Source organism: Halyomorpha halys, unplaced genomic scaffold, assembly GCF_000696795.3.
Source record: "Halyomorpha halys isolate HHAL.00 unplaced genomic scaffold, Hhal_1.1 Scaffold208.1, whole genome shotgun sequence".
In the NCBI taxonomy this organism is placed as follows: Eukaryota; Metazoa; Arthropoda; class Insecta; order Hemiptera; family Pentatomidae; genus Halyomorpha; species Halyomorpha halys.
In genome coordinates this window covers 948,126-963,447 of record NW_027109100.1, presented here as the reverse complement: position 1 = coordinate 963,447, position 15,322 = coordinate 948,126, and the positions used below count along the sequence as shown (strand labels likewise).

General features: G+C 27.8%; 1 long non-coding RNA gene across 1 annotated transcript; it reads right to left on the bottom strand.

Annotated features, from left to right (window-relative positions):
* Positions 1–6,805: 6,805 nt before the first annotated feature.
* On the bottom strand, positions 6,806–15,316 carry LOC136795740 (uncharacterized). The gene is made up of 4 exons (XR_010843393.1): positions 15,037–15,316; positions 13,057–13,110; positions 10,521–12,920; positions 6,806–7,006 (listed from the first exon to the last, which is right to left on the bottom strand). It is a non-coding gene; the product is annotated as an uncharacterized lncRNA (long non-coding RNA).
* Between the last annotated feature and the right edge of the window lie 6 nt (positions 15,317–15,322).

The following is a 15,322-nucleotide window of genomic DNA, read 5'->3' as shown; positions in this document are numbered from 1 at the left end:
CAATAAATAGAAAAACGGGAGATGGGGAAAAATTTGAATCTAGAAACTTAATTTCAAAGACTAAGATAATTTGAACTACATTAATAAAAAGTAAAATTGTGAATGCAATTATAAAGAACTATGTATTTACTGCTAAAAAGGTGACATGACTTGCAGCTGAAAGGAAGTGGTGATAGTACTGTCACAACACAAAATGTCATACAGCTTACACCATGGCAGTGGCTGAGATAGTTGTATTTAAGTGTCACTGTGGAAATGGGCCTTTATCAAATGTTGAATAAATGTTTCTTACAACTTAATAATGTTCATTATCACAAGTGAAGATATTTTTTTTCATAAAATTAACTAACATAATTAGTATTTGTGTAAAACCACTAGAAAAAAAAATTATATTATAATTAAGTTAACAAAGCTGACTGCACGGGCAGTGAGAAAACATAATTAATGACATTAATACCTGGATATACATAAAATTTAGATAAAACAAAATATATTTGGAGAGAAAATATATTAAAAAAAAAAAAAACAGAAGTGAACAAATATTTGACATTTTTAAAGTAACATTTTTATTTATGTTTAGCAAATGAATACATTCTATAAAGTTAAAGTGGATTGATTGAAAAGGTTTAATAAGCAAGGGTCAACATAATTAATATTAACAGGTGCTTTGTCAAGCATAAATACATTACTTTTATAACTGAAATAAAAAAATTTACTTGTAAGAAGCAATTGTGCTGAAATCAAATAATCCACTTATAGAGTAGTAAATTCAATAAATATATTGTTTTTTCCCTATAGAAGTAATTAAATAAAGTATTTCTAGTTGATTAAATAAGTACCAGGTACATACTTCTGCCCAAAATATCAATAAAACCACAATATTTATTCATTATTTTAATTTAAATAAAATATCATTATTTTATTTAATATTTTTTGTGGCCTTTCTTTAAACTCATAAAAATTGAATAAATTTGAAATATATAAAAATGAATTAAATAAAATTAACATTTACTAATGATAATCAGACTTTTATAATTAAACTATACCCGTATGTTAATAGTAGATTGAGTAAATAAACAAATATGAAGCCTTATTTAATGTACTATTCAAGGAAAAACATTAATTATAATGAAGCAAAGGAAAATGAAAAAAATAAAAAAATTATTTCATAGATATTAAATGATGCTCCGCCCCTTATATTCCAATGGCCAAAACTGTTTCCCCATATATTGTGAACAAACTTAATAATACTTTGAAAACAGTAAAATGTTGTCAATAATTATTTTTATTTTAATGACTCAGAAAGTAATATTTTATTAAAAAAACTAATGGTAATCCTATGAAATCAATACATTTTGCCAATTACTAAACAAATCTTCAAATACTACATGCTAAATTTGTATAAATGAAAGCCAAATAAATTTGATATTATGCATTCTACTTTAAGGGACTAATTTAGGTTTCATATACATTTTTTTTTTCCTTAAGAGGAAAAGACCTTTCGTAATTGACTAAATTTTGTTTAGAAGGCAAATTTACTTAAACAAAATGACAAAGGAGCAAAAAGCAGCAGCCATTTTTGTTCAAATAAACAACAAATTTAATAATTTACATGGTGGCTTTGAGATCTAAATGTCTTGATATAACATGAGTTTTAAGGCTAGATTTATGCTTTGTCCGATATGGGCAATTAGGACACTGAAATTGCGGTTCTTTCCCACATTCAAATTTTAGGTGGCGGTAAAGTCCATTCTTGTAACGATAAACTTTATAACATTGAGTACAATTATAACCTTGTTCTGAATAAGTTGACCTTTTAACTTTTCTTCTTATTATAATATCTGAAAAACAATATGATCATTAGGTTCTTGATAAAAGTAATAATAATTGTCAAATTCAAGTACCAGCACGCAAAAGGCTATAAAAAGAGAATAACGAAAGAAAAAGGAGTGCAAACAAAAAATAAATATCTCTATAGTAACAAATCGAAAGAAACAGTATGAAAATTGCAACTACACACCACAACTATATGAAATAAATAAATTTTAAGAAGCATCCCTAAACATCATGCTTTTGCATTCCTATAGCTTTATAAAAAAATCTAAGAATGATTCCAAGCTTTAGGCAATAAAAATGAAACTTTCAAAATTTAAAACAATGATGTAGTAAAAAAATATTTTGCTTCTGACAAGATGAAATTTTTAAAATATAGAATAAAATTAAAAATAATACAAATTTAAAATAAGCTCTTGGCTCATTTATCAAGTACAAATTGCTGTTTAAAACTAAAACTCATTTAATTTATATAAATTATGAAATATATTGCAAGAAATGTGTATATGTCTGTATCTTAATAAAAATAATGTCAAGAGAATTTAAATAAAATAATCCCATAACAAAAATTATCATTTGAATTATAAATATCCTCACTTTATAGTATAGAGCCAACTATGAGGAAAGAACAACTCTATTACCAAATGTTTGATGAATAAAAGAGAAAAAAAAAAGGGGAAATTACTATAAAGTTATCTTAAAAATATGAATATAAACCTGAAAAATTAAAGTAAAAATACTTTTATAAATAAAAATCTATTAAAATGAAAAATTTTAATTAGCCTTTGTAACAAAAAAAAATTCTCAATCAGCTCAGAAAACAATAAATAAAAAACTGTACTAGTTAATACATGAAGATTAGTTAGAAAACTGACTCCAATTTTTTCCCATTTTGAGAAAGATCAAAATTGATTTCCTTTGAGGTTGCTTCAAAAGAGTAAATAGCTTTATTTATCTAGGGTCAGCTCTGGAAACGATACATCCTGGCAGATCAGTAGGAGGACAGTGGCAGCTACAAGGAAGCTCCCATTAGAAGATTAACCACTGTAAGTCCCTTGTCTGCACAGTGTTAACTTATGGGTCAGAAGCCTGGACATACACTAAAACGAATGAGAATAGACTTCTCATATTTGAGAGAAAAATCCTAAGAAGGATTTTTGGTCCTGCTAGAGAAGATGGCGTCGGAAGAAGAAGGAATAATATTGAACAATTGGGACTCTACAAGAATATCTCATCAATTTGTCAGACAAGGACAACTTCAATGGACACAGTACCTCAACTGATGAAACTGAGACACCCAAGATAATGCTAGTTGAGAAACTATATGGATAAAGAAGAGTTGGTAGACCAAATATTAGATGGGAGGACTCTGTATCAGCAGATGCACATGGCTCCTACTTGGAGTTTGGAAATAGAGAGCTGTGCCAATAGACCACAACTTGCATAGAAACAACAGTCAGCTCTACTATTGAAGTTATGTTAAAAAATCTTTTAAAAAATTATAGTTAAATAGCTGGAATCCACAAGAAAAGACATGGAAAAGTTGTAAGTAGTAAAGCAGATGATAAATTTACAGAATGTTATCTAGTTCTTCCAAATAGAAGTCTACGAGATTTGATTCTTACCTTCTAAACTGTAAAGTAACTCTATGTTTCACGAGATTGAGCTTGATATTTACTAAGTAAGATTAAGAATCCATAAAAAAATAATAAAAATTCATTACCAATTCTTATTCAACATAAAATTGATGTAACTGTATTTTTCTCTTTGATCTTCTAAAATGAAAAATCATCTATTCATGTATTGCAGCAGAAACTTAATATACTACAGTTTCACAGTAGAATCATTGAACAAAGTATTTTCATTACTATTAATGTTTAGGAGAAGGAAAGGGATTTTGTTATTGGGACACATAGTAGATTGATTGAATATGGTTGTTGGTATGAAAATATATAGTCCATTAGATCCATTAAAAAAGAAAGTGCAAAAAATATGAATTAAAATAACCAAAAATCTTTTGATCAGGAACTCTTTCCAGATGCAGAAAAATTAATGCCAACGAAAACAGATACTGAATCTATAACCATAAAATTAAAAAAAAAAGTTATACCTAATTTTTTTTAATACTTAAATAATTAATGAAAAATGCGGAAAACAATGTGGACAATAGTAAGATAACCTCTGATAAAAAATAATTTATTAATGAGACAATAAATATAACTGATAATTTATTTATCATTAGAACAATAAAGAAATAATTTTATTTATTAAATTTTATTAGTCTTACAATATTAATATTAAATACTTTCATCATACAATAATCTCATATCAATAATGAAAAAAAAATAAAAAAAAAAAAAAAACTAACAGGTTTTTTTTTTAATGATACGTATAATAATAGCTGTTAAGTAATAATGATTTTCCATATAAATTTGGATTTTGATAAAAATTTGAATTAGTAAATAAATGAAATAGTACAATAAAAATGACACAATTTTTTTAATAAAGTCCATTTTGGCTATGTGAAATGGGGCAATGACACTAACAACTTACATGATATTTTGCAACAAAGTTCATGGAGTATCTTTAAATTACTACATGAATGACAGTACTTACAATCACAACCTTTAAATGGTGGCAATAAAAAAAAAAAAAAAAAAGACTTTAAAGCAGATTTTTAAATAGATAATGGGGAAAAGAACATAATCGGTATAACTAACTAAACCAAAATTTGGTACCTTTGAAGTAAAAGTGATGTAAATAATTTTGTTTACAACATTGAATTTAAATAAAAAGGTGAAGAGTCCAAACAATATTGTAAATTAAAAAAAAAAAAAATCATAACATTAAAACACAGAAAGGGTCCTGGGTTTAGAGTACTTGGTAAGAAGGTACTGTTTATAGGTTAACAGTTGTGCTAGAAAGTGATATGGTGAATATCACACTCAACCACCAGGTTTCTTCTCCTTAATAAAGGGTACCCACTTTATAGAGGCTAGATAGATCGATTCAAGGCTGAATTCAAAACAATAATTATTATATCTCACAGCAGCCTGGCTCAAACCCGGGCTTGGGAAATAGAAATACTGTGGCTTATTCACTGAGGTACTCTGCCCCGTGCGCCAATACTCACATGACATTAAGATTCTCAATAAATTGGAATCCACTGGATTGTCATCAAATTTAGTTTCAGAAAGTTTTAAAATTAATCAATTTAGAAGAGAAAATTTAATTTTTAATAAATATAAAGTTATTAATAAAAAATTTATGTTCCTCTGCAAGAATAAAAATATGTATGCTCTTGGACTGGAAAATTTGCTTTATTAGAATAATTGAGTCATAAATAGAACATAATATTGAATACTAAACACACTGTAATTTTTAAAGAATGCATAAAGTTTTTCTGTTTTTTCTCACAAAAACTTAGATTTTACAGCTCAAATTAGGTACAGACTGATTTTTATTTTAAGTTAATTTATATTTAGAGAATGACATGGGTAGAGGTGAGGTATTTCAGCAAGATTTATATCTCACAAAAAGATAATAAATGTTACCTTAACACTTATTAACTCAAAACATGTCATTAATAATGGAATTGAATAGCTTAAAACAGGAATTGAATTCATTGACTTCATAAGCTACAGCCTAGATTAAAGTATGAGGCTTTTATCAAAGGACCAGAATGAACTCTCGGTTAAGAAAGACAGATCAAACATAAATCTTCATAATGGAAAGGCTATGTTGAAGTGGAAACCATGGTTTCAAAGACACTTTTTATATCCACTCAATCTTGGAAAAATCAGTACCTGATGTTATTCAAGAGATAGATGAGGTGGCATGAGCACATATCTGACAAACAGGGGGTTCCCCTTCTGAAGCACACTCACCTCTAATAAAGAGGGTACTCTTATTTGGGGGGAGGGATCCAGAACAAATCACCTTCTAGCATAACCATTAACCGAGAACCTGTTTACAAATTACTAAACCCAAGATCCTTCATGGATTGCAGTGGTAGAGATTTTTTTTCCTTTTAACTCTTGCCTGTTCTTGTTCAGTAACATATTATTAGCAAACCACAGCATGATTTACATGTATCAATCTGATGAAAATTTCTTTCCGTTATTTGAGAATTATTAAAGATTTTCTTAGACCAAATAGTTATTAAGTTTAATAGAAAAGTATAGGGAACATGAAAAAATGATAAACTCAAAGATTTAAACAGGTATGTACAGTTAGTTAACCAGAACAGCAATGAAGAGTTATTTGACAAATGAAAAAGTTTTACAAATATGTATATCAATATATAATATAATTATAGGATAATGTAAAAAAAAAAAAAGCGATGACAGACTAGTCAAAGAGATAAATATGGAGTGCATCTTTGAATCTGAAACTTGAGATTCGTTGTACCATTTTTTCATTTGTAAAATATAACATTGCATGCTTTGTGCAATCGCTAAAATTCAGCAACGCATAAAACATATGAGAATTGTAAAGAAAATAAATTTGCTAAAAATAACATAAAATGTATTCCTATGAAATTGTTTTTTTACATAATACATTTTCATTTGATTCAGCTGAATAGTTAAATCACATAACTAAGCAGTTCTGACTTTACGAATTGTAAAGATCTCAACAAAAACAAGGCCTTTCCTATGTTCTGTCTTTCATATGCCTGGAAATAATATGGCATTTGATGCTTGATTTGTGTTTTGCTCGGTAAGAGCAATGCGGACATTGAAACTGGGGCATCTTTCCACACTCATATTTTTGATGCCGTGTCAATGAAAACTTGTTTTTATACTTTCTTGAACAATAGTTACAAAAAAAATCAAAACCTGAAATTAAAAATGTTTAAATTAAAACAAAGAAATATTCAAGATTGTTCCGACAAATATGCTGAATAAAAACAACAAAGAAAATAATACATAAAAATACTATGGAAAAGGAAAATTATATAAGACAAAAAATATAGCACATAGGACTGTTTATTAATAACACAAAATACACAAGTACATATTAATCTTTTAACAAATAAATATTTCTTATGGATTTGTTGGCTTTTCATGGGTTCGGAGATGTTCTCTAACTAAGCGTCGCAGGTGAGACTTGAAAGAACAATAGGGACACCAATACTGAGGAGGTTTCAATTTTTTTCTGCGATTTGAAGCTCCTTAAAACAAAGTAAATATATTAAATTAGAAGAGAATAAGGTTCTAAAGAATTAAAAAAATGAAGAATTAAAAATTCAAATTTTAATAATAGAAAATAGAAAATAAACTTTATCTATTTTCATGTGGAATTGATATAAATATATATATACATATAACTAAGCAATCAACAAGCTTCTTTTCAAACAGTATTTATAAAGTACTCATTGTAGTTGGTTACTTAGATATATGAGTTTGTCAAGAGAAATTACTGTATATTGGGCTGTTAAAAAAATGGGTGAATAAAAAAATACTCCAATAAAACAAAATTATTAGACTACATGAGTAAAGACATGCCAAACTATAAAATTACTAAAACTCATGCTCATTATTACAACTAGGGAGTATAAAATAATTTATCATCCATTCACTTATTTCCATCTTCTGCCCAAAAATTGTGGAAACTTATAAGAAAAGCTTTTAATTTTATCCCAGATGTAAAAAGTATCAAAAGTTACAAAACCAACATAACATCAACACCTTTTGATCAAACAAAATTTAGATGAAATAATTCTATAAAAAAAATTTTCATTTCATGAAATTAATAAAGTAAAAAATGAACAAGAGATTTTATTGGTTCAGTAACATAAATAAAATGAAGAAACATAAACAATAAAGTGAAAATAATTTGAAATCATGGAAGACTGGTTAAGCAGATATACAAATAAAACTTGGTTCATTTCATTGATGATGAAATAATGAAAAAAACTAAGAGCAAAATATAAATTAATTAAACAATGACAACCACTCAAATTGACTAATTTAAAATTTATAGAGAAAATTAAATATGAATTCACAAAACTGGTTTTAAATTAGGACAGCACAAAACTTCATTATTTTATTTTTATTTTTTGTTTAGTCTTGTGGTTTCTGACATAATTCCTATGAAATATTCATGACATTATACAAATTTACTTATTTGTTTGCAATGTCCAAGATTCTGTAATTATTTAATTCTACAATTAAATCAGAACCATTTTTTTATTATTATTATTTTTTTTATTATTATTTTTTTATTATATATTAGAGAAGATATTAAAAAAAAAAACACAGAGGCACAATTGTGTGAATGAGTAGAACAAGAAGGATAAAAAAATATTATCCAGAAAATCAAGCATTAACTGACCAGGCTCCAAATATGGACAATAAAAAAAAAAACACAGTTGCTCCACAAGAATAGCACATTTTGGAAGATCTAAAGCTGTTAGCAGAAGCCAAAATAATGTGCAAATGATGAGGAGAAAAAAAAAATTTCTAGGTTTGATAATCTATTTGCAGAATAAGTTAGAAAGTCTTATCTAGATGATTAAGAACTTCTTTAGAAATTTCAGATACTTTAAAAAGATTATGGCCTAAGAGTAGATGGATAGATAGTTTACATAGACACATGTACCCTTAATTTCCTAAACCCTCTGAGTACCACAGTCGCACAGGAACATAGAATACCACGAGGGTTCTTATGGGACCCATTTCCACTTTCAGTTTTTACGAGGTTTTTACTACAGATAATTAAAAATTCTTTTTGTTTGCATCTGTTGATAGGAAAAAGGAAAATCATCTTAGAAAATCAATAAATTAAATATTACTTGTTCAGAAATTTTTTTTTTTTAAAAAGATAAAAATATTATAAAAACAAAAATTAAAATTATTTACACTTTATTTAACACTCTTTCCTCTGAGCAATGAACCTTGCAAACATGTTTACTGCATTATGAACAGAACATCTATATTTTTTTATGGTCCTACTGGGATATTGACTCCTCACTTTGTGTTATTATAATTTTTGGAACCTTCTTATCAGCTTCCTTATCAATTTCACTAAAATAACGTTTAGAAGATAACAACACTAAGTATTTATTTTACATGTGATGTGGGAAATTAATTTAATTTCAGATTGGTAGCCAAAAATTGAAGAGTACAATATTTTTCCCAGTTGATTTGAAAAAAAAAATCTTGGGGTATAAATGATTTGTTTTTTTTCTATAAGCTCCACAACATTCACAAATTATTGGTAGTAATCACAATCTATCCTCCAAGATGTCCACTAAATTCAGAGCTATTCTTTTCCACTCATTCTTCTTTTGACTTTTCCCCTAGATACATTTGGCAATTCTTTCAATAACATTATTGTTGTCGGCCAGCATCCAGATCTTCATACCATATTTTTCAGATTTGGATTTCATATATACATGACATGAAAAAGTGCACATTTACTCAAAAGAACATCTCCCAAATCAGTGCCAACTTATCCGTTTATTTCTTTCATTACAAATAAACATGTCATCATATCTCATAACATAATTCAAAATCAAGTTCTTGACATGGTTACTGTATAAATAGGTCTTAACACCATAATCATGTTAAAGCTGCTTCATGATTTTTTTTTTTTGGCTCTGGTGCAGATAAGTAATCCAATAAAAGCATCTATTTTGATGTCATCTAGACTAACTCACTTTCTTTTATCTCTTTTTATCTTGCTATAATAATTTCCAGTTTCCAAAGCATCTCTTTAGTTTGTGTATTTTACAACACTATCCACAAAAGCAGGAAAAATGATTAACTTGAATAAAGACAAAATATAATCTTGATTACTAACATCTTATAAGACATTCAGGGAACTCAAATGTTAGATCTTTATTTCCTGGGAACCAATAAAGTTTTGAGCTTCTTATATATTATCACAGCCATTAGATACAAATGTAGCCATTTCCACCATGTGTTTAGTTCTTGAAAACAAGTTCATAGGAATCTTACTCATTTTGCACCGAATTTGAAATAAAACTGGACAAAAAGGGAATTAATGCATAGCTAATAATTAAGAAGCGATACTTCCAAACTTTAAGAACATTGAGTTTAAAAAAGATAATGACTTTTTGTAACAAGCTGCAACTATGTCATATTATACTGACTCTAGCGGTGGAATATTATAAAACTGCTATAAAACTATTTAAACTCCAAAAAATTGAAGTAGAATACATATTGCAAGGACCCATCCACATTTTTTTTAATCATTATACGATTTATGTTTGAAATTGAAGTATTAAGGGGGTATAAAAACATTAATGGAGAAAATATAGCTTCAAGAAGAAAGTCACCGAACAATAATTAGTGCCTTCCAGGTTTCCAATGGAATTATCGTCAAATTGCATGAGACTAGGGTATTGAAAATCTCCTTGGTACTCAGAGGGTTAATTATAAAATAGCCAAGTAATAAATTAGATTAAATAAATATATGTTTCAAAACATAAATATATATGCTATATGATATGAAGAAGTAATTATAATACAGTATTAAAAACAGAATAAGGTTGAATTAAAAACATAAAAAGAAAGGGTTGAAATAAAAGTAACAAAAAACAAATTTATAACAAGTGAAAGCGTGCAGCCAATGTATTAGAGAAGCGAGTAACATACAAATTTTCATAGTTAGATTAGTGCTATATAAAAACAATTTAATGCTCTAATAAGAAAAATTACAGAAGCATTGTCTTTTCAAAAGTGTACTTCTCCATCATGACTGATGTAAGTTGAGCGATACCTGTAATCATTTTAACCATATTAAATACTTGACAACAAAAAATACATTATATATAAGTACAATACTTACATGATTGATAGCTGTGATTTTCATCATGGGGATGGAAGAAACCTAAATAATATATTCATGATGTAGAGAATGACTAATACAAGGTACTTGACTTGCACATACATAAAGAAATGTGTATCTGTAATTTATAGTTTTTTTATATAAATTATATAATATAGTTTTATTAATGCAAAATAAAACCATGATAAGGTCAAACTATCATATTTCATGAAAATATGATATAAAAGGTCAAACAGGTCAAAAGGATACAGAATATTTCAGTCCCATTATTCTATGAACAATAAAAATTAATTTATTCAAAAATAAAAAAACTTAATGATTTAACAAAATATTAAAATGAATAGTTCTCTAAAATTCATAAATAAGAATATCTGGTGTGTCCACTCACAAGAATTCCCTTACCCTTTTGGATGCAAGATCCAATACAAAATTTGTTTGCTGTATCTTCCCTAATATTGGTCTGATTAAGATGTTAGTGAGAATGGAGAGAACAAGTCTATAAACTAGGCCTGCTTAGATTAAAATTTAATTTTTGTTTTTTTATTTAAATTTAACTTTGCAAACAACTAAATTATCTTTCAAATGAGTATCTGATATACTTTGGAAGATACATATTTTTTGAGTTGGTGAATGGGCTTCCGTGGAAACATGCTTAGAATATTTTTTTTAAATATTGGAACAAAGAACAATACACTGTATCATTGTTGACACTTGCTCCATTCAGACTTTTTTCTTTTGTAGAAAATTCAATTCCAGTCCTGGGCTGGCCATCAGTTGAGATCCCAAGGAGGTTCCTGGACTGTAGGCTGCATCGGACCTGAGGAAGAGGCAGGCCAAGGCTGAGATGGGAGGATGCCGTCATCAGGGATTCCAGAGAATTGCCGAGCATCCGCAACTGGAGAGCGGCCACACAAGACCTAGCTACATGGCGAAGGCTCATTGAGGAGGGTAAGGTCCAAACTGGGCTGTAGTGCCACGGATAGATAGATAGAAAATTCAATTATATTTCAAATGATTATCAATATATAATTTATACTTTTTGTTAAATATAAGAAGATGGTTGTGGTCAGGGTGATGGTCAAAATAGTTTATAACTATTTGTTCTTTTTTTGACCACGACCCTGACCATCTTCTTATATTTAAGTTTTACAGTCAACTATATATATATATTTATACTTTTTGAATTGACCACAAATAAAATTTAATTTTTTCAAGGATTTATTGAAAAGCCTGTCAGCCTGTTGACGGAAGACAACACATGTATAATTTCTACTTTTTGAGTTGATCACAAATAAAATTTAATTTTTGTCAAAACCTTTTCCTACTTTTTCTCAAGGATTTATTGAAAAGCTAACCCTTAATTGGATATAGACTGATTTGTCTTCGCTCTGTGGACAGACACACAGACAAGTCAATGACTAAAAATGATTTTTTTTTTTGCTCCAGGGGCTTTAAAATACAATGATTCATTAAGAAATAAACAAAGAATATTTGATCTGATAACAATACTTTCCCTACCAAGGTGGTTAGGAAAGTAAAATAAATAGCAATAGATCAGTGACTAAACAACACTTTACGAGACAAGTCCCAGTAACTGGTTTATACTGTGTTGTACTATATTGATGTTTATAGGTGGTCAACAATGCCTTAAAACTTAAATTATGGATTTTCGTGATAAAATAATAAATATTTAGAAAATAAGAGTTTTTTAAATTTTATTAGGGATATTTCTGTTAAATTTGAGGTACTTCTCTGATCAAAAAAGAAATTATGCTTCTTTATTAGTCAATTTTCAACTTCAATACATAGAAATTAATTAACATTAAATGGAACCTTTCCTAAATTATTATTGGAAATGCATTGTAAACATTGAAGGAAATATATTTTGAAAATAATGAAAACAATGAACAAAATATCTTTATTTTTAAGTATAAACTTTAAACTACGATAAAAATAAAATTAACAATATCATTATTAAAAAACAACCACTTGATAAATATATCATTTTTTGATGATAGCTAAAAAAATATTAACAGAAGTATTTCCACTAATTTAACTAAAACTTGTGAATAATTATTGTAAATGTGAATTATGAATATGAAATATATGTAGTCTGAGGTGACATTTATGGTATGACTTGTAAGGGCAATAAGGACAACTGAATTGAGGTTCTTTACCGCACTCGTACCTCTTGTGACGGGACAGGGATACCTTGTTCATGTAACTCCTAGAGCACGAATCACAGGCAAACTTTACTCTTGGTGCCAAACCTATACAAAACCATTAATGTATTAAACCTGGAAGAATAGCTTAATAAAGATATGACAAACAAAACATACCATAGGATAATAATAAGTATTAATATAATAATTACAACTAAATGCTACTGTAAAAATACTGTCTCACCAGTTATTTTATTCTTTTTTTCTTTAACAAAAGTTCTGTCCACTGGACATATAACTGAAAATAAAATATTCATAAATATTTCCTACATCTTCACAAGCTCTTATGATTATGGAAGTTGGCATAAGGCTAATGAGTTTTTATCACTGAAATTTCACTAACTGATTACATACTAAATTTTAAATTTCAGTTATAGAGTAGAACCATATTTGTATTGAAATATCTATGTTTTCAGCTTGAAATCTGAAAGCATAATCTTTATTATGCTATATAATATTTATTATAATAGCATAATATTTTAAGGTCAAGAAATTAATGAATGAACCAAGAAACCGAGTTCAGATATAGAGCATACATTATAAATGTTCTTCTTAAAACGAATAAAATCATAACTATATATTTTATAGGCTTATGATCTCAAGAAAATAAGGAATATTTTAATATTACTATAGTAATATATTGATATTATAGTCTTTGTAAGATATCTGAAAGATTAATACCATTAACACTATGTTTAAGAAATGAAAATGAAAATCCGCTTTTTTTAAAATTCATTAGTTTTGTTATTTACTAGAAGCATTTTTGCAAAATAAATCCTCATAAAAACAAATCTAAAGCTCAAAGAACAAAAAAATAAAAAGTTCCAGAGATAATAAAATTGTTTACAATGGGAAAGTTAAAAAAAAAAGATACATTTTTTTGGTCCTCTCAAAAATTGCAACATTCACATCGGTTATTAAAGGAGGTGGCAATGATGGTCTGTGTAATTGAATTAAGATAAATCTAAAAGACTAATAGTATTAGTTTGTACTTTATTATGAAGTAGGGCCCAAGTTGTTTTAAGATATTTTAAGTTATTACAGAAATAGAAACAGTTCTTTGTATTCATGTATTGAGCAATAAGGAAAAATTGGTTTCAATTCTAAGCCTGATGCGGTTTGTTTGATATTCACATTAAAGCCCACATTTCCATTTGCCTAATGCTCTAGATTGACTGAATCAAAAGATTACTCGATGTTCTAGACAACTTAGAGGGGAAAAAAGGTGGGAAAGCAAACCTCATAAAGTACAATAGCTATAACTATAAAATTACAGAACTGTAATAGCAATGCTTTCAAAGTCTTAATATTGTAATCTATCAGTTTAAAATGAGGATCATTATTTTTGAGGATAGAGAAGTATTCTGAACTATGATAAAAAATGGCTTTACAATTTTTGCATAGTAAAAACTTCAGAATTTTTGGAACGGATTATTATTATAATTATAGCTAATTACACTCAGAAAGATTATCCAAGGATAGAACAGGATCATGACATATCGATGGATTTTAACAAAGTTTTTAAGAAAAAGAAATAATCCACCACTAACAGAAAAATTTCCCACCACTAAAATCATAAATGGGATGTTACAAACGGCCTGAACATCATTTCTCCCCTTCTGGGAGAATGACCCATATATAAGCTATACGACGTCTGCTCAACAACAATAAATTATGGTGGAGAATCAAAAATAGTTTGGGGTTATTTTTGTGGTGCTGTAATGAAATATCTTACAAGAATAGAATAGAAAAACGACACTAAAAAATTTGACAGTTTCTACACCCATTACTCTAAACAACTTGGGTCAATTTTTTTGGTTTTACAGCATGACCATGGACATAAGTCCACAGCCTCTTCAATATTTAGCACTAAAGATAAATTGCTGAGAATATCCAAGAACATATTGATTTTTAGCTTACTATATAAATTAAATAATTTTCACCACAATAATATTGTCTAAGTATTTTTAGCTAACTATATATATTATCTGTTCCACAATAATTTTGAATCCTTTCTTCTCCTGAACTCTCCCTAAATTTAAATTATTTCAAATACTTTTTCACAGCATTTTATATAAGTATAGATGTCTGTATATACATACACAAATATATGAAAATTTAGCAATTATATCTAATCAAATAAAAAAGATATACAAATACATACAGTTATAAAGATGAGCTAATGGCTTGATGAGGATGTACTAAAACAAAATGCCTCTTTATTGATCCCCAATATCTGCATTTATACCTGCAACAAGGGCATTGAAACTGAGGCTCTTTTCCGCATTCATACTTCTTGTGCCGATTTAGAGAAATCTTGTTTTTATACTTTCTTGGGCATTTGTCACAGGCATGAAAAAAAACCCCTTTAAAACACCATACTTTTGTTAATAATGGATAAAACAAATTCTAAAAAAATTATTTACCATAGAAAGCTTTTTAATAATAAT